Raw genomic sequence first — 20708 nt, 5'->3', positions numbered from 1 at the left:
GGAAGTGTTATGCTTTAATCTATGGAATATCAGCTCCAAATAATTCATTATTTAGAGATCATGGTATATACAACACAAAATTGGAAGAAATGTAAGGATAGAATGGTCAGACCTCAACAGTAGTAAAAAAAAAAAAAAAAAGTACACAACTGTCTGGTTTTGCAATACTTTAACAGGGCAGTTTTCTGATAGTCCTTTCAGAGGTGGAAATTCCAACAACATCTATAACTCATAAAATCTAACTAAGAAACAATTAGGATAATGATCTCCAGGCTATTTTGGCAAAAACAAGTACACATTCTTCCATCGATTCATCCTTGCCATTAGGACTATTATTACAGCATTAGAGGTACATAACTGACAATTGGAAATAACGAAGAAGAGTGTAAGGATACGGTTGTTGGAAACACAAAACAGCTCAAGGTTTTGTATTCCTTGCAGTGAATTTTTTGATACCGCAGAACTCACAGGTAAATGAGGATTTTTACTCTGCCCATCACCTGAACTTTTCAATAGCTGGGTTTACATTTTCTAAAAGCTTTCTACTGAAAGCTCCTGTTTCACTCTTTATTACAGAGACCATAACCTCAAAACCATACTGCTCTGAGCGGGTGCTTTACATGCGGTACACTCACTCTGAGAACAGCCTAGAAAGACTTATTGGCAGAAACAGTGAAGTTACTGTGAAGAGTAGATATCCACAAGGAAGTTGTACAAGCCGACCTAAAGAACTGCCAGTAAAACTGGATACTGAATGAGATTGCTCTGTGTTCTGTATATGTCACTTATTCTACAGAAGCCGTATTTTGGATGTCCTTTAGAGAACCCAAAGTATGCTTTATAGGCTCTTGTTCTCCATGTCTCTTTTGTGAAGTCCTGTACCACAGAACCATATGAGCAGTCTTCAGAAACAGAAAGGCACACACAGCTGACTTAAACACCTCTTGCTTTCCAGATAGTATCCTGGTAACTAGGAGCACCTCTGTACAGACCTTAGAAGTATGACTGAGATTGCACGAAAGATCACGGAGAGACTCAAACTGCAACACATAGATGAGTACCAGACCAGGATACAACAAATTCCTAACACTGGAAGCAATGGCTTGTTGGATCTGAAACCTATAATAAACTCAAGGCAAACTATTGCAGCAGACTTAATATATTTATCTTAAATAAAGACCTTGTGTGAGAGTGGGCAATACATATGTTCTGGTTATTTTTCAAAGGCAGCTGTTGTTAGACAGAGACTTATAGGTTGGAGTCCCCCAGGAAGCATCCTAGCACAAAAATATTTTGTAGGTGAAGAGGTCAGAAGTGAGTACCCTTTAGAACAGGAGAGCTCACTTTATCAAATGACCCTGAAATTGGTCATGCCAACATCATTATCACAATACATCTGTTACAAACATTGACATGCTGTATTATAACATGCATACATGCAGCAATTCTTTTTCAGTATTTTGTAATGTGTATGCGTGTTTATAAACTTACAGATATACACACATGGAGGACTCTGTTCTTTCTCTATTTCTTTCTCCAGGAGCACACACATCAAGCACACAACAGGCACTGGCAATGTTTCTGTATAAATCCAGTTTTGACATCAACAAACTAATTGTTATTTTACAGCATTATCTTAGATTGTCTGTGGCCATGCATGTTTCTCCCAGTTTGTATTTAAGCATCTGTGTTCACAAGCATAACTGGAAATAAGATTCTCCTTTTGGCTCTTTTGTTTCAGACCTCCAAAACAGCAGGGTCAATTTTCTCCATAAAACATCTCAAAGGCACTGATAATGCCAACTTACTCCATTGTCCTATTGAGAAAATGAACTTTGAAAGGAAAATGGGTGTTTCTCTTTCAGCTCATGGTTATTCTGCCTGCTTGCGGAGTGTGCTTTTCTTTTGTAGAGCAATTAAATGATAATGATAAGAAATCACCAGATGCCACTGAGTCGCTGCTGGTTGCATAAAACCCACTAACCCAGAGAAACGTTGTAGAACATTTTTCTCATTTCATTTGATTATGAGGTGAACTTTAAAATGTGGTCTAGACAGAGAGAAGTCACTGCTGCTCAGACAGTCAAAGAACAGTGAAAATGTTTGCTTCAGAAATGTGAACCAAACAACGCTCTCTGAGAGGGCTTTTTGGCCCTTAAAAGTGTAATTTGTGGATTGATGATAACTAGGTACAGTACTGACATTGGTTCCCAGACAATAGGAAAGTACAGGAAATCCATAAATCGAATCATTCTCCTTCGGGGATACCCTTTGTCTGACCTGGAAACCGCACACTCCGCCCTGTCCAAAATAGAAAGATTAGTCACTGAGGTAGGTGGGCTCTCAGTACTACCTTGCATGAGCCTGATGACAGCCTCTTAGGGATGGGTTCTTGTGAAAAGGGAGCTGGCTTGAAAACAAAATAGTATAGGGAGAACTTTACCACTTGAGCTGCTTTATACTTTCTGACTAAAAACAAAGATTTTGTCCTTGTGCAGGATGCTGAATTAGTATCATTAGAGGCTGGGTTCCTCTCTTTAGCCGTTAGTATGTGACCGAGAATTTTATGATGTCGCTAATAGTCTGTATCTTGCAAAAGTCCCATCAAATTCTCATTAACATTGAATCTGAACAAAGAGGAAAGAAAAACCATCCATGAAATTACTGTGAACTCCCAAGTGCTACATATTTTTAGAGGGCAGTCTCTTCTAAGTTTCCTATTAATGGGGAAGAATATCTGCCAATACATTAACTGGCTTACCACAGTTCCCAGATCTTCCCACTTTAGCAGTATTTGAAGAATATTGTTTTGGGTTAATAAAAGTAAAGAATTATTCTCTGTATTTCTAGTAATCTCTATATGCTGGGTTCACATCAACAGTCTCAGAAGCTTCCAGCATCACTGCCTCAGCTTCATCCTGTAATGATATTAATCACCCTCACATTATTTTTAAGTCCTTTTTCATTATGCAGGGCTTCTCTGCTCCTCGCCCATGCTTTCCCCCTGTTCCCTCTGCTCAGACATTTTCTCCAGCCCGCAACAGTAGTTCCAACTCTGCATAGCCAAGTGAGCAGGCATCTGAGATCAGGACAACAAGCAAGAGAAATCAGTGCACGGCAAGGACAACAGTACAAGCTTCAGTGTAAAGGAGCCTGGATAAGCAACGCTGTCTTCAGTGGCAGTCCTAATTCTGAGGTTCCTCACCCATGACCCAGTGCCAGAGATACATCCAGAGGCAGGCAATGTTAATCACCATCCCATGTCCCACTGCCTACAAATGACCTTAACTAGCAGCTCTAAGAAGACTGGGGAGACTTGTACAGCTTTAAATGGCAACTTAGGTTTCTCCTTCAAGATGTTAATAGACTTCTATAGCAGTTTTCTTTCACCACCTCTCCTTTGCTGGGGCTTTTCAGTTTCTTACTGCTAGCTTTCACACTTTCTCCTATGCTTTGGCCCATGAGCTCTTTAAGAGGGACTAAATAACTTTTCCCACATGACAAACTGGCAACACTGGATCATTATTATTCTTTAGGTTAAACAAACAGTTTGGGTAGGGAGCAGGTCTAGGTTAACCGAGGTAACAAGGGGAACAGAGCTGCTGCTGAGTCCAAACACTTGGTGGGTGGCATTTGCTTGATTCCCTATCACTGCTCTGAATCGCACAGAGCTGGCAATCCAAATGTTTTGCAATTAGGAATCGGGACCAAAAATCAGTACATTTTTGGCAGTGAGTTCACAAATTAGAGTTTGGTTTTGGTTTTGTTTTGTTTTGTTTTTCTGGCTTTCCTCCTTAGATAGGAGAGCTAGCAATTTACTGTTGCATTTTGTTTTTCTTTCTTAAGTAGGTCTGCTTTTCTCAAAAACATTTGACTTTGTAAGTCAAGGTTTGAAAAGAGCCACACAGTGCAGAAGATGTGCAATGCCACCAGAAGTCTTATTATGCTCCAAAAGGGACTTCCTGCTTGTAGCTTGGATGGATCTCTGTGGAAAGATGAGGTATTGCCTCCTTTTAAGGACTGCTCTGGTCTCAGCATCTGCTTATTCGGGCAAATCTCACAGGATTTATCCCAGTCACTGCTTTGCACAGGGACGAGCTAATAAAAGTTGCAGCTTTCATTTTAAGCAAGTCTTTGTGTGTGGTATGAAGCTTGCTGCAGTGTCTGGACCAGACGGCAACATTTCATATACGTCAGGCTTTTGCAAAAGACAGGTAAGTCCCTTGGCAACTGCAAGGAGGAGTGGTTGAATTTCATTGTTTGTACAGAAGTCCAAACCACACTTTTAAAGTAAACCAATCTAGATCCCCACAAGGTCTCTTGGCTTGTTTACTTTTAGACTCCTGGAAATTTGGGGTAGTTGTTTAATTGGTTTGTTACTTTACCGTTCTGGCAGCTCCTCCAGTACCTTTGCTCACTATATCCAAGCAAAAATGAAAACAAGAAAAAAAGAAAAATTCAGTCCCATAAAGATAGCAATATAAATGTTGCATCAGCAGTTTTCTAAAAGATTTTGTTGTTATCAAAATGGGCAGACATTAAACAGACAGAGTCTCAGAATAATTGATATGAGGGCGAGGGTAAGCATTTAGTCTCCCAGTAGGCCAGCCACCTGTGCAAACAGCATTTCCAACTTCTATTTCAGTTGCTGGCTCTTGAACAGTCAATTATTTAGGGCTTTCCAGAGATTTCACTGGTGGAGAAAAAAATATCCAGGCCTGTTTTTGAAAGGTAGCTTTATCAGTATAGCTCAGTTGTGTAATTACAGCCTTTGTCTGTGTTCCCCTTTAGAATAATGCGGATTTTCAGCTTTCCTTTGTTTAATTTTTGGGGAGTAGCAATAGTACCATTTGTAATGTTCCTGTATTCCTCATACCCTGCATGATGTCTTCTACATGCAATCTCTTTGCATAGACTGCAGAAGAACAGGATAGATTCAGAGAGCCACAGACCATTTCATCCCTCCCTTTCCTCTCAAGAAAAGAACACAATTCCTGAATAACTCCTAATAGGTGATTTCAGTAATAACTAAATACCAGTGACAATAAACTACGTGGAAAGATGTTTTCCTGTAGTTGAAGGTTTCATGGGGTATTATTCAAAAATAAAGAATGCATTATTAAACAGATGAGTCATGAATCCAGAATGAAAAGATGAACATGTTTTTTGTGTAACTCATATGGATTAGACATTGGTGTACATTATAAGAACATCTATATTTTTTTTAGGTAAGGATAATAATAATTATTAAATAAAATTAAAAACAAACATACAAAACCTAAAAAGACCTGTATGTCCTCTTATTTGGGGAAGAAATAGAATCTCTAAATGCAAAATAATACATTTGTCATCCTGGTTTATGATTTCATAAGAGTCTGTAGCAAGGTTTCTTGTACCCATGGCTAAGGAGGATATTTGATTTCAGAAACCTTAGATAACCTATATCATCCTGCACTGTCATGGGATTTTGGAAGAAATTCTGTGCTATGTTTGTTGTTTGTTTGTTTTTTGTTTGTTTTTTTTTTTTAATGAAATTAACCACTTCAGACAAATGTAAAGTAATTCATGTGGGAAAATACATTCCTAAACTGATGTATAAAACGTTTGGCGCCCTGATCTGCTCATTAGCACCCAGGAACAATGCTGCACAGTCAGTGCTGACAGCTCAGCTTTCAGCAGTGGTCAGGAGACAAAATATCAAATCATCAAATATGCTCGTACAGGCAAATATTTTCCCTGTGTGTTCTTCTCTTTCAAGCATTGTTTACAAATCACATACTGATAACTAATTCTACTTTCACTTTGCATTTGGTAAGCATTTTGTGTGTCTCAGAATGAATTGCTCAAATTCATTAAAGGTACTTAAACACTGAACCCCGGGATCCACCAGTGTGTGTTTGCTTCCTTATTTCTTTGCTTGGAAAGATACATGGCCAGACCCCTTGGGTCCTTACAGTTAGTATTTTCTAACAAAGTTTTTGAATGCAATCCCAAAGTCACCTTAATGAGTAGTTCAGGATCAAAACTGATGCTGCTTTTGACCTACTAGTATGCTGTTACACTGATAGTGTCATTTGATTCCCTGTCATTGCTGAGTTGGGATTAAGGGTTACTTGGGTCAAAAGTACAAGAGTCCAGGGATGGGTGTTATGGGCAAGGCTGGAGGCACCATCCTTACACAAGGGCAGCTGCTGGCCTGTCCCTGTCACTGCTGGCCACGCTCCCAGGAGACCTCTCCTTTGCTTTCTCTCCCCAGAAGGGCCTGGCCCCTCTCCCCACATCACTCGGGAAAAGAAGGAAGTAACTTTGTAAACATATATTTTGGTAGTTACAGGGACGATACAGAGCACATTCTCTAGGACAGATTGTAGCATGGTTTTGCTGTGGCTGAAGTCCTATTGTTTCCATAAGAAGGGTGACAGATGCAGCCAGCCAAACCTGTACACCACCTCCCAGTGGAGACAATCTCTGCAGTGCTCTGTGCAGTGTCCTGGGTATAAACTCTTTCCAAAACATCCCACTTCATATCAGCAGCTAATTCAGGGCCTAGTATCAAAACAAAGCTAAATAAGCAAGCAGAAAGAAAAAAAAAAAAAAAAAAAAAAAAAGAAAGAAAGAAAAAGAAAGAATTATTCCAATTTTAGACCTGAACGAGTGTTCCTGACCTGAAGAAATACTATAACCAGAAAATAATTACTGGCAAGTCACTTTCATGCCAGCATGGTGATGCTTCCCCATAAACACATCTGAGAGCTTTATATAGCTCTAGTGACTCAAGGGATAAAATTTCCAGTATATTCCTCAGCAGATTATTCACAGTTCACTTAACAAAACAGATTTATCAGTTTTCCCTTCTGTTAGCCTACATTTCTTGTTGCTCATTTTCATCCTACTATTCCCAGTAATACTTCCTTTGAACTGCTATATGCCATGTTCTCCTGTCATATGACACTTACGGCATAAGTCTTAAAACTTCTGCTGTTATCATCAACAAAAGAGAGCATGCTGCCTTATGCAAGTAAGGTTTAAACACCTTTTAGCTGTCTAAAATTTACTAAACCACTAAATCCCTCCAAGCTTAGGGACAGTTCCACATGCGCAGAGCTCTGGATGCACTTCCCCATCTCAAGATGTCCTACCAAAAGATCTGCTGTGATGCCACTATGTATGTTACCTCCTCTCTTGTGCACACCTTATGGCCTCTTTCTCCTCCATGCTCCATATATGAAAACAACGCACACATGAAGAACCTGTGTAGTTCTCTAACTTTCCAAAAAGTTCCCCCTCAACAGGGGTCTCAAAAGATCTTCTGTGATTTCCCTTGTGTCTGCTCTTCTGGGGGCTGTCAAGCTCAACTAAAGTGCTGTTGATCATACCGCTACAACTGCAGACAAAGAGGTATGAAACAGCATGAGGGAGTTAAACTCTGACTTTCTGCTTAAATTCTGTACAGTTGTTTTCAATAAGCAAGGAAAGCTTCAGCTAAAAAAAGTCTGTTTTCTGCTAACAGAGTAAATGAAGACAAAACCTTTCCAGAGAAAGTAACCATTTTCTGTAAAAGTAAAGTGAGGCCAAAGTGTATCAAGTTTGTTTGCTTCATATGTCTTTTTTTGTGGGACCCATCATGGAAATACTACACTAAAGTATTCATTGAACACAATACTAACAGTTGGCATCCATCCTGCATCAGCTGAACTTGTAATCATTAAAGAGATTTACATTGTCCAATCTGCTTTGTTCTGACTGGTCAAAATCAATCTTAATACAGGGTGCTTGTTTCTACCAGATGTCACTCATCCCTAAAGTTTGTGGTTCTAGAGCAAGATTATTAGGAAAAATCACATTAAGATGAAGATTACATATGCTATTTTAAAAAAAACAACAAGCAATGAAATTCAGTGTCATTGCAATTCTGCAGCCCATCATTGCTATTTCCCCTTAAAAGTGACAGGTATTTTAATGACTTTATTGCTAGCATTTCTATAATGCTTTGGTTTTGTCTGATAGGTAAATGACTACTCCTTTATTCACTCCTAGTAGTTTTTGTAAGTGCTTTTTTATGCAGTGATGTATGCCGTAAACTAAACACAGCCTGGCTTATTTTAAAGTATATTGTGAAATTACTATGGGTTCATTTCAGAGGCTATCAAATGGGAAGCAGAGCTTTACAACAGATTTTATCTTACACTGTTCCTTTTTTTAAAAAAATAAAAATATTCTAGTGGTTGTGTCCCTTTATTGACTTTAGAAAACATGGTGTGTCTGCATCATCTTCTTGCTCAAAGCTCTCTTTCTTCCATGAAGATCACAAATTATGACCCACAGCATACAAATCTTTTTTTCCCTTCTATCACAAAAATGATTTAAAAAAAAATAGAAAAAAGCACTTCCTTTACATTATTTTCCAAACATATTGTCATCGAACAGTAAATCATTTTTAGCCTGATAAAATGGCTTTTTATCCATCTTGTCAATGACAAAACTGTGAAATTCACATCAGTGATTCATACAGTTTTCTGATTGCTGGAAAATAAAATTGTTAAAAGCATAGGAAAGCAGGTTCATATGTGGGAAGATTACTTTTTAGATGTACCATAGTGTTTCATTACACACAGTTGCAGAGAAGATATTCTGTACAACGCTGGCAGATGAAATAAACTTTGTAAAAGACTCCTTTAATCTCAGGTATACATGACTTCTAGCTCTTTTCTTCAAAAAGTGGAACTGAAGACCTTGCAGGATATCCACACTCTCTAGCTTTTCAAATCTCATGCAAACCCTTACTGGGAGCTGATGTTCCCTATTCAATCAAAAAGTCCTCCTCAGAGGACTCTAAATCCATATGCAGAAGTCTTTGTCTCTCCAATAACTATACAGAAAGACTAGGCATTCAAATTAGAGCCTGAGAATTAGACTTCTTGGAAACCCTTAACCCCCAGATAAATATCACAAAACACACAGCCTTTCCCCCTGCTCCTAGTTGAAAAGTGTGTTAATTATTCTTCTTCTATTTGTAAGGCAGGACTCTTCCCTTCAGCTTTACACACATGCTTCATCCATGATGGCCATATCAAGAGAAAGAGATATTAGAAGCATCATTCTGTCACGATTTCTTGTGAAAGATATTTAATTGCATTTAATTGTCATAGTATATTCTCTGTGTCCTCATTCTGAAATGGTGGGCTTAGCCCTTCCCCCTGGGTAGCTAGAGTTAATAAAATCAGCAATCCTTTTCTGCATCTTTATCTGCCATCTGGGGTATTGCGAGGGTCAGTAATTCTCTATACCGGTGGAAGCACAGATGGATTTGGGGAATTAGGGCTTCACACAGATTGTGCTGTAGATTCCCTTGGAATATGAGCTTTTGTTTTTAAACAAATTATGTGTCTCCCCTCTCTGCTTGGTTGTAGAGACCTTTTTCCCAATATCCAATCACATACCCGTGTAATCCTTTTGTTATTGCAGCCTCAGTAAATACCGCACTGAGAGAAATGAAAGGGAACTTTTTCCCAGAAGTAGCGGGCAGGTAGTTTAACCCGGCTGGCCCAGACCCTGGGACTTCTCTACAATATCTGGATTGACAGACAGCTCACATAAGGACTAGAGATACAATATTTGACTGCTCTATTTTTGCACGCACACACACACACCCCCTTTTTAAAATTTTTTTCATCATGTGCCCTTCTGTGTCTCCTTCCCTGAGTCCCTGTGAAGTGCTTCAATGTGGGGAGGAGCTTTTGGAGTGAGGAGACGAAGGCAGAAAATTAATTCTTCACCAGATGGTCACCTGACAGCTGTTAGTCATCTGTTCTGCTTGGATACAAAACTACTTTCCATGGGCTTTTCCTGGACATCTCTTCACTATTAAGCTATTGCATCCAACAATTTTCACTGCATACACTGTGTTTTTCAGGAGTTAATTTCAACTGAAGTGTGATATTTGCGTGGTGTTCAGAAAACAAACAAACCAGAAAATTAACCATAATTTTCCTTGTAATTTGGAATTGCTGATCTACTTCCATTTCTAAGAAGCAGTGAAGGAAAAAAGCCTTTTTTTGAATTGTTATTTATAATGTTCATGGAACAAAAAGTAAGCCCACTAAACCAGAAACAACCTTATGCTCTTCACCTAAGTTACAACTTTATTAGCCAAAATGTATTAAAGTCATTAGAAAGCTCAGTAAGCTAGAGATTTTTACAGTAAGCTAAAAAAGGTTACAGTCCCAAAAGTTTCCCTCATTTAAGCTACATTCATCACCAGTTTGGAGACAAACATGCACTTAGACACTTTGTCTGGCTGCAGAAGTATTTTCCAGCATCTACAATTTTCTGTCAGCTAAAAGTAATGAATCTCCCAAGCGCTGGATTTAGAAACACTATTCCTGCATTCCCTTGCTGTATCGATGCACCCCCTGGCTCCAGCTACACTGCTAATCCTGGGCTGGGGTTCCCGTTGATGCCGGGGCCCTGGGTTGGAGCCGATGGGAAGGTGGCCACTGCAGATGTTGCCCTGCACCCTTCCTTTTCCAAATTACCAGGAGCTCCAGCCTCAGCCAGCTCATCACCTGCAGGCTGTATTGCCTGTATAGCTCCATCAATCAATACATCACCCTTGTGCCCAGCTGGGACCCCAGTGAGATCCCCTCCTGCCACACCAAGTGCCAGGCTGCAAAAGAAAGGCAAGCAGGCAAGCACTCCTGGGAAAATCACAGCAACAAAGCCTGAAACAACTGGTACAAAAGTTGTTTTAGTTTTCACTAGGCCACAACGAGGAAAGGATGCAGGCAGTGAGGTGATATGTGACATTTTGGCTATGCATTGAACTCTGTGGATACTTCGAACTTGACGCATATTATCCTAGTGACCCAGTTGCAACTGATTAAGCAAATGGCTATGAAATATTTAACTCTTCTGTTTAATCCATTTCTAGAAAACTTATTCAGTACTCTGGGAAGCAGATTTTTTTTCTCATACTTTAAATTCCATTACCTGAGTAAGGAAGTATTGAAATAAAGTCAAATTCCTCTCTTTCTTTCTATTGCAGAAGGCTACAGAAAGTAGTCACAGTTTTTTAAAAGGAAACGTGAAAAATACCTGTAAAACAGAACTCAAGACTGACCGTGGGAGCAGCTAAACTGGATTTGTTTTTTTATGTTTGTAACAGTTTTGTACACTTGAAAGCACTTGAGTGAGCATGCAAGGCAGAAAATTAAATTATCCTGATAGTTCACCCACTTTAAGAGGTGGGGAAGCACACCTATACAGTCAGCTGTACCACTGCTCAGCATTCACAAAGACGGCTACATAAGGCGATGGTAAACTAGGAGTCCAAAGGATGATTCCTCATTGAAAAGACAAAATGACTAATGCTCTTAGCACATCCACTTTTCCTACCTTTGATGCAGTTTTGGGAGTATACACATATACACAGAGCCTTCTTTCCCTCCCTCATGTTAGTCATGGGCTCCTAATTGGAAGACTCACCCCTTTCACACAAGTGTTTCACCTGTGGTCTTCCTATGGAAACCTGTACCTTGAATGTCATTGGTAGTAGATGTACCCATCAGAAGATATCACAACAGATTCAATAATGACACTAATTTCTTTTAGAGTCTTGTCAGTACCCAAATGTTACATCTTTTGTTCAGAAATTTTATACAAGGAGATGAAGAGCAATCGCTAGCTGGTAAAACTTAAAACTGATAAAAAGATTAGTACATATTACCACTCCAAACAATTTATCTAACTGGCTTATATGTCCATGTATTAAAAACACAGCCTATTGAATCAACAGAATGCAATGTAATACACATGGGAAATGGAGAAACAGATTTTACTTACAGAATGGCAGACTATCTTGGGAAGCTGTGACTCAGGGGAAGATTTACAGGTCATCGTGGATAATCACCTCCACATGAGCTCTTTGTGCAAAGCTGCAGCAAATGTGGCTTCTTTTCCTTAAATATATAAAAAAGGAATATTAATGAGGATGTCAGCGATAGCACATCTTGCAAAACCTCGTACTCAGGTTTGGTATTGCACATCAGGAAGATGTAGCCAGGAGCAGTGAGAATCCAGAGATTCCAGAACTGGAACAGAGTTTTTTGAGGTGAGGCCAAAGGAGCCCAGCTTACTCTAAGCATTGAAAGGAAGGCAAGAAATGCCACTACAACATAATATGCATGGACAAGAGGTTAGGTGGTGACGGCTGTTAAGACTTCTCTATTAAAGCCATACAGTGGCTGGAAGCTAAAGTCAAACTAGTGCAACCCTGAAAGAGACACCTTCAAAGCTCTGAAGGTTAAATGTTAGAATCACTTACTGAGGAGATGGGCGAGCTTTGACATAAGATCAGATAACTTTCTAATGTATGCTTTGATCAGTTTTTGGGAGAATTTTTTCAGTCTATGTACGTGTTAAGACTGGGACAAGACCCTTCCATTTATCACTGTCGTTCACTTTCCCTCTGAAAAACACCTTTGCTCGCAATTCGCTGTCACATTTAACAGCTATACATTTGTGCAATAGCTGTAATTGAATCCTGTTCCTGAAGGCCCTCTACTGAGGTTGAGCAGCATTTTTTTCGCTTGAGGAACAAATCTGCTTTGTTCTTCCTTCCTCAGCCTCAGAGCAGCAGGAGACAAGGTGCCAAGCCCAGCAAATGGGGCTCTGTGGCAGCACAGGGATATCTCCTGGTTTGCTGAATGTTTAGTACATAATTCTTAGGGCTCTACCTGTTTGGGGACAGAAGAAATTTTCCCACCAGCCAGAGGAGTGGAGACATTTCTGACTTTCAGCTTTCTCTACAGCCACAGGGTGGGAGGAAACCCTTTGGGGGTCCCTCCAGCTATCCCCTCAGCTGCATCTTTGCCTGAAGAATCATGTTTCATGCTTTCAAACACTAATATACAGACTAACAGATCTTTGGTCTCGATGCAAAATATTTGACAGATGCATAATGGTGTGTTTTACAAGTCTGTACTAGGTGATCTTGTGATCTCTTCTTGGCCTAAAGAACAAATATTTAGGTATGAAAACCACTGACTCCCCGGCACACACCTCCTCTAGTGACCTATGTGCTGTGAGCAGAAATACCCCAGGCACTTATTCTTTATGAGCCTTCAGGCAATTTGAAAACATCACCTACACAATTTTCCAATCTTTACAAAGAGTTTGAACCCAAGAAAGAAGCATGGGGATCATTATTAAAAAATAAAACAGGCAGTGCTTTATGTAACTGCAAGGTATACAGTACCTCTGTTCTTCAGAGCAGAGTAATTGCTCACTATTCAGGCTCATGGAAATGCCATATGTTTAAAACCAAGTGCATGAACATCTCATGTTCTTTAACTCACAGTGCTGATTAGATGGCCTCACTATTAACTTCAGGTTTTACTAAATGCAGCCACCAAACTAGGCGCAGCAGAAAACAGGAGGAGCAGAGCTGCAAAAGCTTTTGGAGAAAACAGAACAGATTCTGTGATCAAACAGGTCTAGCCAACTCTACATTTTACAAGTGCAATATATAACTACAGTGCATTTACTGGAAAGAAATACAAAGAGGGGGCTATACTGACATAAGCAAATTAGACCTAAATACCTGGAAAAACATTTCTCTCTCTCTTTTTTTTTTTTTTGTTTTAACTTCCATTAATTTAAAATTAATACAGAACTTTTACCCTCATTTTTTCATGTGTTTTCTAAAAAAAATGTTGTTTGCCCTATGCAACATAGGTATTTTTGCACTATCTCTTCTCCAGTTGCAAGCCCAACGAGGAAGCCCTACAGGTTTAAAATCAGCCTTTACTGTGTAAAGCTGGCACATGAGCATATTCGTACGGAACCAGTTCCAAACACCAAAATAGTATGCTCTTCATACTAATTTCAGTACAAAGGGGTTTGATTTTAAGGGATTTGGGTGCAGCAAGTACATTAATCAACTAAACCACTCAATTGTACTCCTCACAGTGAACACCGAGCCTGTATTCTGTGTGAATAATAAGAGACAATTACTTTTACAATAGGCAGTGTATCTTGTATAGACCCCAGGAAGTAGACTTTATTTCCCCATTCCAAAGATTTAACGATCTTCCCTTTTCTCTTTGGAAATCCTTTTTTTTTTTTTTTTTTCCTTTCCTAAATTATCACTTGATATTTCACGGTAAAAAACTTGAATATCTTTTCCTTTATCACAAAGATGTCCAAGAGTTATTGCTCCCTACTCAGTGGCCTCAAACAACTTCTGCTTGATTCCTGTGAGATGTTTCAGCTAAAAGCCTTAATGTGTAAATATCCACCCTTTCAGTCAGAGCAGAGAGAAAGCAATTAAGGCAAGAATTGTGTTTGAGGATGGTATGACATTCTCAACTAAATAAGCAAGTGAAGAAACACAAAAACTGCAATATTTTTATGCCGATGAATTCTTCAAATGTTCCAATATTTTGTTTCAGAGTAGTTTTACCATCTGCTGCTGCAGTCTAATAATGATGGAGTGAACTGAAAGGAGAGGGTTTCTTAATTATGTACGTCTTCCAGTTTCACGAAGTATTTGATTTAATCTGAAAAACCTACACAGAACTGTACTTTTAGACACAGCTTTTGGTTTTAGATTTACATGGTTTCAGGTCACCAGATCTTAATTATTAATAACTAGAGCAATTACAAATGCTGAGTCACAATTGAATTACCTACTCTACACCCAAAAATGCTGCTTACATCTTATAAATATTTAATTTTCTATGCAAATGTAGAGATAAGGCCAGCTTTGGAAGGGGGACTGATGATTTTTTTAGTTTTCCGCCAACCTGACATGTGTGACATTTCAAGATTATACAGATGACCTCTTCAGTGAACTAAAGTAAGTTTATTTCAGGTTAGGTTTCTGGTATTCCATGGAAATTCTGGTGTCAAGCCACTTCTTTTATCGGACATGGCTCACGCACATGCAGAAGGGTCAAGTAATTTGCCCTAAGTGACAAAGTGACTGAGTGGCTCCTAGACCTCTGCTCCCAGCTACTAGACCTCCCACACTCCTCTGACACATCACACAGAAACTCAATAGCCTGTGTCATTAGGAAAGTGTTATTGCCTCAAGTCACGTCTTGCTGAAACCGTGTGCTAACTTCTTTGAGGAGAGAAAGCAAATATCTAAACATGTAGAAAAGCCTGGCTTTTGCCCTCTTAAACGAGCCTGCAAACGTCTGTTTTCCCCTCTCTTTCCCCCCTGCCCCTACCCATCTGGTTCAATAGCAATCAGTGCATCTCCTGATGCTGGCAGGCTGACTGCGTCTGCACCTTTCCAAAGAGAGCAGATTGCAAAACGCACTTCTGCTGTGGGGCTTATTTCTTTTCAGTCGTAACCTCCTGACTCATTTAATAGAGTAAGTATTTGGGATGGAGACCAAAACTTTGTAGCTGGATTCTGTTTTCTGTCCCCTAGGGCAATTAAGTCCTTCCAGCAGAGTGAGCTTGAAACTCCTCTAGCTTGATCCAGGCAGGATCATTGAAAGAGAGAGAGAAAGAAAAAACGTCGTGTGTTGGAGTTCTCATACTCCCGCAAAATATTTTTGCCTTTTTTTAAACAATGCTCTAGAAGAACTACGCATATAATATTTAGCAGTCAGCCATTCAGCGCCAGACTTGAAGTGCTCTATATGGACGACTTAGCCAGAGGACTCCTATTGACTTTAACGGGAGTTTTGATACAAGACCTTTATGCAGCATATAGGTAATCTGTACATTCACTCACACTAGAGAAAGTTTCAGAGAACTAAAGTGTCTCAAGGGGTTCAAGTTAATGGAAAAAACTCTGTGATGTCATGACAGCACAGCTCAGATCTTATATTACTCTTGAGTGTCTGAGCGGGTTGGTGATGCCATCAATCCAGAGCTTTTGTATGAGATTTTACTTGCTGTCTTATTTCCACATGTCTGAAGTGTCCTGAATATTCTCCTGCACTATTTCACAAGTTTTTTTGATAGCAAATATGTGCACACAGGAGAAAAATATTTCCTAGACTGTTTCCAAAGATAAAATGCAATACTGCTTTTGGAATTAAAGCTTTCTTTGAGGGAATTTTCACTTATTAATACCAGTTTGCCACATCTAGATAGAGGCTATTATTTTCCTAACCCCTCCGAATATTTTGCATACCACCAGAGGTATTTTTTTTACTGGCTTGTGCCATAAATCTCAGTGTCATGGGTCTTTTGTGCATACTAAAAAGTTAAAGAGGTTCACAAACTCAGCAAAAGTACACACAACTGCAAAGCTACAAAAACAGATTGTTTCTGAGATTGTTTGAAAAAAACAGAATTATGGCTTGATGGGATAAGTCTGCCAGAAAACAACTGTTATTAGTAGTAGACATTTATAAGTGGTTAGATATGCTTGTTAGGATGACATTTTGGAAGCCAAACGTACCTCACTTCCAAATATGATGTAAGACACCTCTCTCTCAAAGGATTTATATCTTAATTTTAGACTTGACACTTGAAGTGTCTTAATGGATCAGCTCAAAGAGCAGATCAATTCGCTCACTGAGAACATGAACATTTTAGCAGCACTGCCGTGGTTCCTAGTGTCCTCATTGTCTCAATTTTTGAAGATACTACAAAAGAATTAAGAACTTCTCTCAATGCTCTTCAAAGAGAGGGGAATCAGCGAATCGACCAGATTTAGAAATCACTTCAAGCAGACTATTGCCTGCAGTGGATCATGAAGAGGTTACTGTACTGTACAAGGAAGGCAGTCAGCTATACAATGTCAGTCTAGCTTGCATACTAAACAAGAAAGCGACTGAAATTTGATAGTGTGTGAAGAAAGAGCTGGTGGATTTATTCAAAATGTAGAGCAACCTGGTTACATGAAAATATGAAGAATACTTCTAGCAGATGTTTCTTCAGGAAGTCTCAAAGAAGAGAAGGTCACAATCCTCAGAGTAGTAGGTGCTCGGGAGATAAATAGATTAAATGGAAGGAAAAGGTAGAATTTTGCTTCTCTGCAGAAAAAGCAATGGCAATTTTTTTATGTCATTCAGGTGTAGTGAGAGAGCAAAGCAGATGTCAAACAGGATCAGCTGAGAAGAATGCAGTCTGTTCTAAATACCTGAGGAAAAAATAATAATTTTTAAAAAGATATGGTATGTGTGGCTGCATCTAAACAACTGATACAAGCTGCAGTGTTTTCCAAGATGCTGTTCACTGATTATCTAGACAGGAGATCTGGCCAAAATGTCCTGTGCTGAGGCTCTCTTTTGGCCAGCATTTCTGCACTTAGTTCCATGGAAACTATGGTATGGACAGGTAGGAGGAAAGAGCCTCAAGTGCACATCCAGATCCCATCTCAGCACAGAGCTGGGACATGTCCAGGACCTGCACTTGGACCCAGAAGCCGGGAAGTACTGCCAAATCCCACAATATTCACATTGTCTTAGAGCAGCGCAGGAGGATCATGAAACCATCAGTGTGATGCAGCTGTGAAAAAGGCAAAATGTTCTCCTGGGACGTAACAGGGGAGGGATTTCCAGCAGAGATAAGGAAGCATTAATGCCTTAGAGGGGCCTCATCTGGCATGTCCTGCTTAATGTCCTCTACACTGGAGGAAAACTGGCTTGCATAGAAGAAGTAGAATCAAGAAATGCATGGGTAAAGGAGGGACTTTCACTGAGGAAGTCAGTAGAAGACTGAGCTGGTTGTTTTAGTCTCCTATTAGAGGGGAAATAATCACTGTATTTCACTATTTGGGGACATAAATACCAGTGAGTTCCCATTCACTCTCCAGAGCTCTCCAGCACCCCCTGCTTTGCCTAGCTTGAGGATGAGGGCATCACTGCCAGCTACAGCTTTATCAGCTTGCTGCTGTTCTCCCCACCAAGGCTTGGCAGCTCTAAGGGTTGAGGGGTTCTTTAAGGCTTCCCCAGATGGAGGCATTGCTGTTTGTCCAAAGCAGCCGTGCTGTTCAGGCCCATGTTGCTTGCTCTCTCCATAAATTTAGCTACTCGACCATGGTTTTGGTTTTAATTTTTTTCTGGCACATGGCATTCAGTCCCACAACACACCCAGCATCTCAAGCCAAGAATGACACTTAATTTTCAAGCAGCCCTATTGATGGTATTATAGCTAATATAAATTATACTGAAATATTTAAAATAGCAGCAAGGTCATTTTCTTGCCCAAAAATAGTACATGAAGAGCTTTTTATTTTCTTTTAATCATTCTCACTCAATAGATAAACACTTTGCAAGCAATTGTTTCTAATGCAAAGCCAAGTCAGGTATTAGATAGCAGAGGTTATTAAATATTTGAGTTTGGGAATGTTGATAATACACTGAGAAATGCTATGTTTTCACTCAAAAAAAGTCAAACTAGCCAAAACCACCCCTCTCTAATGAGCCTGACAAGAGCTAGACACATTTTAGGAGGAGATACATCTAGGGCAAGATTATCGATTTGGGCCTGCAGCCCAGCCTCACTTACAGGCAGCCAAATTTGCCCATCTGTGCATACACTTTGTGAAGTGTTTGCCCTATGCAAAGGGCCTTCAGTGCAGAAATCACCCTCCAAATTCCACTTAAATCCTCAAAATGCAGCCTAAGACAGACTCAAGTGACACAGGCCCTCATGCAGGTACTTTACAGAGGAGTAAACTGGATCTTTTTCAAGCATTTACACCTGCATGCACAGCTGATAGATTCTCACACCTGGCTAAACAGATGATTGAATTTAGACCTGGAAAATCCATTTTACAAACTATTTTTGCATATATAAATCATACAATGTTATAGTCTCTATAGGATTTCATGCTTGGAAAAGACCATGTGCAGGTCTGGTAATGTTAGGTAAAAGTTGCCTCTCAGTGCATAGTAAAAAAAATAACAAAATTGGGGATAAAAGAGGCAGAATTCTTACCCTGTGTTTCTTAGATATTGTCAAACAACTGTAAGTATGTTTATCCCCTTTAATTCCATTGATATTGAAAACCACTTAAGACTACAGCCCATCCCAGTCATGTGTTGGCCTCTCGGTCTTTTTCAGGCTTCACCAAACCTTTTCTTACATCTTTGCACCTTACAGTTTTCTACCTCTCAGGTTTCTCTGGCCAGCTGGGGCAGGCAAAATTCCAAGCACTGTGTCCCATTGCATGCTTCCTCTGATTGATCAGCCTTGTTTCTTCTCCTCAAATCAATAAGAAAAAGCTGAGTGGATGGTGCAGCAGCGTTCCTGAAATGCACCTTCCCTGCTGTTGCTGTAGTGTAACACTGTGATGGGATACACAGGCACGTCCTCAGAAAGTCTTGAGCTGCTGGGATGGAAAATCAATCTCACAAACAGAGACCCCAGAGATTCTAACTTAATAATCCTCAAGGATATGCCTTGCCCATGGACTACCAGTGAAGAATCATGCCTATTCCAGACAGTACCACTTAGCACTGTAAAACTGAGCCAGAGCAGACTAATATCCTCCCCTTCCTTTGGAGCTGTTCTCCTCCTCAGCTCCATCATAGTATTTGATATATATTTTCAACTGTCGCTCTAAGACACATCAGGTGCAAGTAATATCAGGTGCCTCCAGGATTTGCACTGAATAATTTTGTTAGGGAAAACATTATCCAAAACACTCTACTGGCAGCAGTGCCTGGAAATAACCCATGCAGGAGATCCCAATAAGGCTGGAGACATGTTAGAAGAGGAAATCCATGTTTCTCTGCCACCACTGTTGCTATAAGAACTATTGGAACTAAATGGAGATGAAACAGCAGTTGAAGGCTCTGACAGTCAAGGACCACTGGGACCACTTGAAAAGGTTGCAAGAAGCACCTCCAAGAACAATTGCTAAGTGAGATTGTGCTGTGTGGGATCTCCTCCACCTTCCAGTACCTTGCTCAGTGAGTTAGGAAATGCCTGGGTGCAAGCATCAGTTTGGAAACACTGGTGGAATTTTGCTTGAGCAAGACAAAATAGAAGAGCTCACCCGTTAGGTGTGAGAATTGGCAGCCCAGCTGCATGGAAAATATAGAGCTGGTGGAGGACATGGATGAAATAGAAGTTACTCCGCTGCGCCAATCAATCAGTTAACACCTTTGTCAGTTTGTGCTACACATATAACTTAAGTGGGATATTCAAGTACAGAGAGGCTAAATATAAATTTATAGGAAAATGTGATGCCACGGTCAGTGATGTATCACTTGGGTCTGAACAGGTCCCTCATTTCTAGCTCTTGCATCTAGTTACTGCCCAAAATAAAAGTGAACATGACAAAGGAAGAAATGGGAGAAGGAGCAGGAAGAAGGATAAAAAGAAATATCCTTTGTCATTCACTGTTTGTAACCACGGGAAAAATGACACAGATCCTTTGTCTACCTATAAGGTTCTTTGAGGCAGCAAGAAGTACAACAAAAGGCTGCAAGAAAAAGAGGGAAAGAGGTCAGATTCCTTTTGTTTCATTACATGAAATGAATGTAGAGATCTGTGGCTTGAGGGAAAACACAAGATCCACCACATCCAGGCCTGATAAAAAAAGAAAATATGTGAAACATAATTCTACTCTGAAAAGTGACTGCAAATGTGGTGCCTTGGGAGCAAGCACTAAGCTCTAAACTATTCTTATCTGCTGTTCATTACCATGTCAAAATTGCTGATTTCTAGAGCATTAATTTCTGTCAGTCCTGAGATGCAACCAGAAATTTCAGGGTAAAGCTGAATTTATT

This window comes from Streptopelia decaocto (genome assembly GCF_964273445.1).
Source record: "Streptopelia decaocto genome assembly, chromosome: 4".
In the NCBI taxonomy this organism is placed as follows: Eukaryota; Metazoa; Chordata; class Aves; order Columbiformes; family Columbidae; genus Streptopelia; species Streptopelia decaocto.
Note: the sequence above shows the minus strand (reverse complement) of the source record.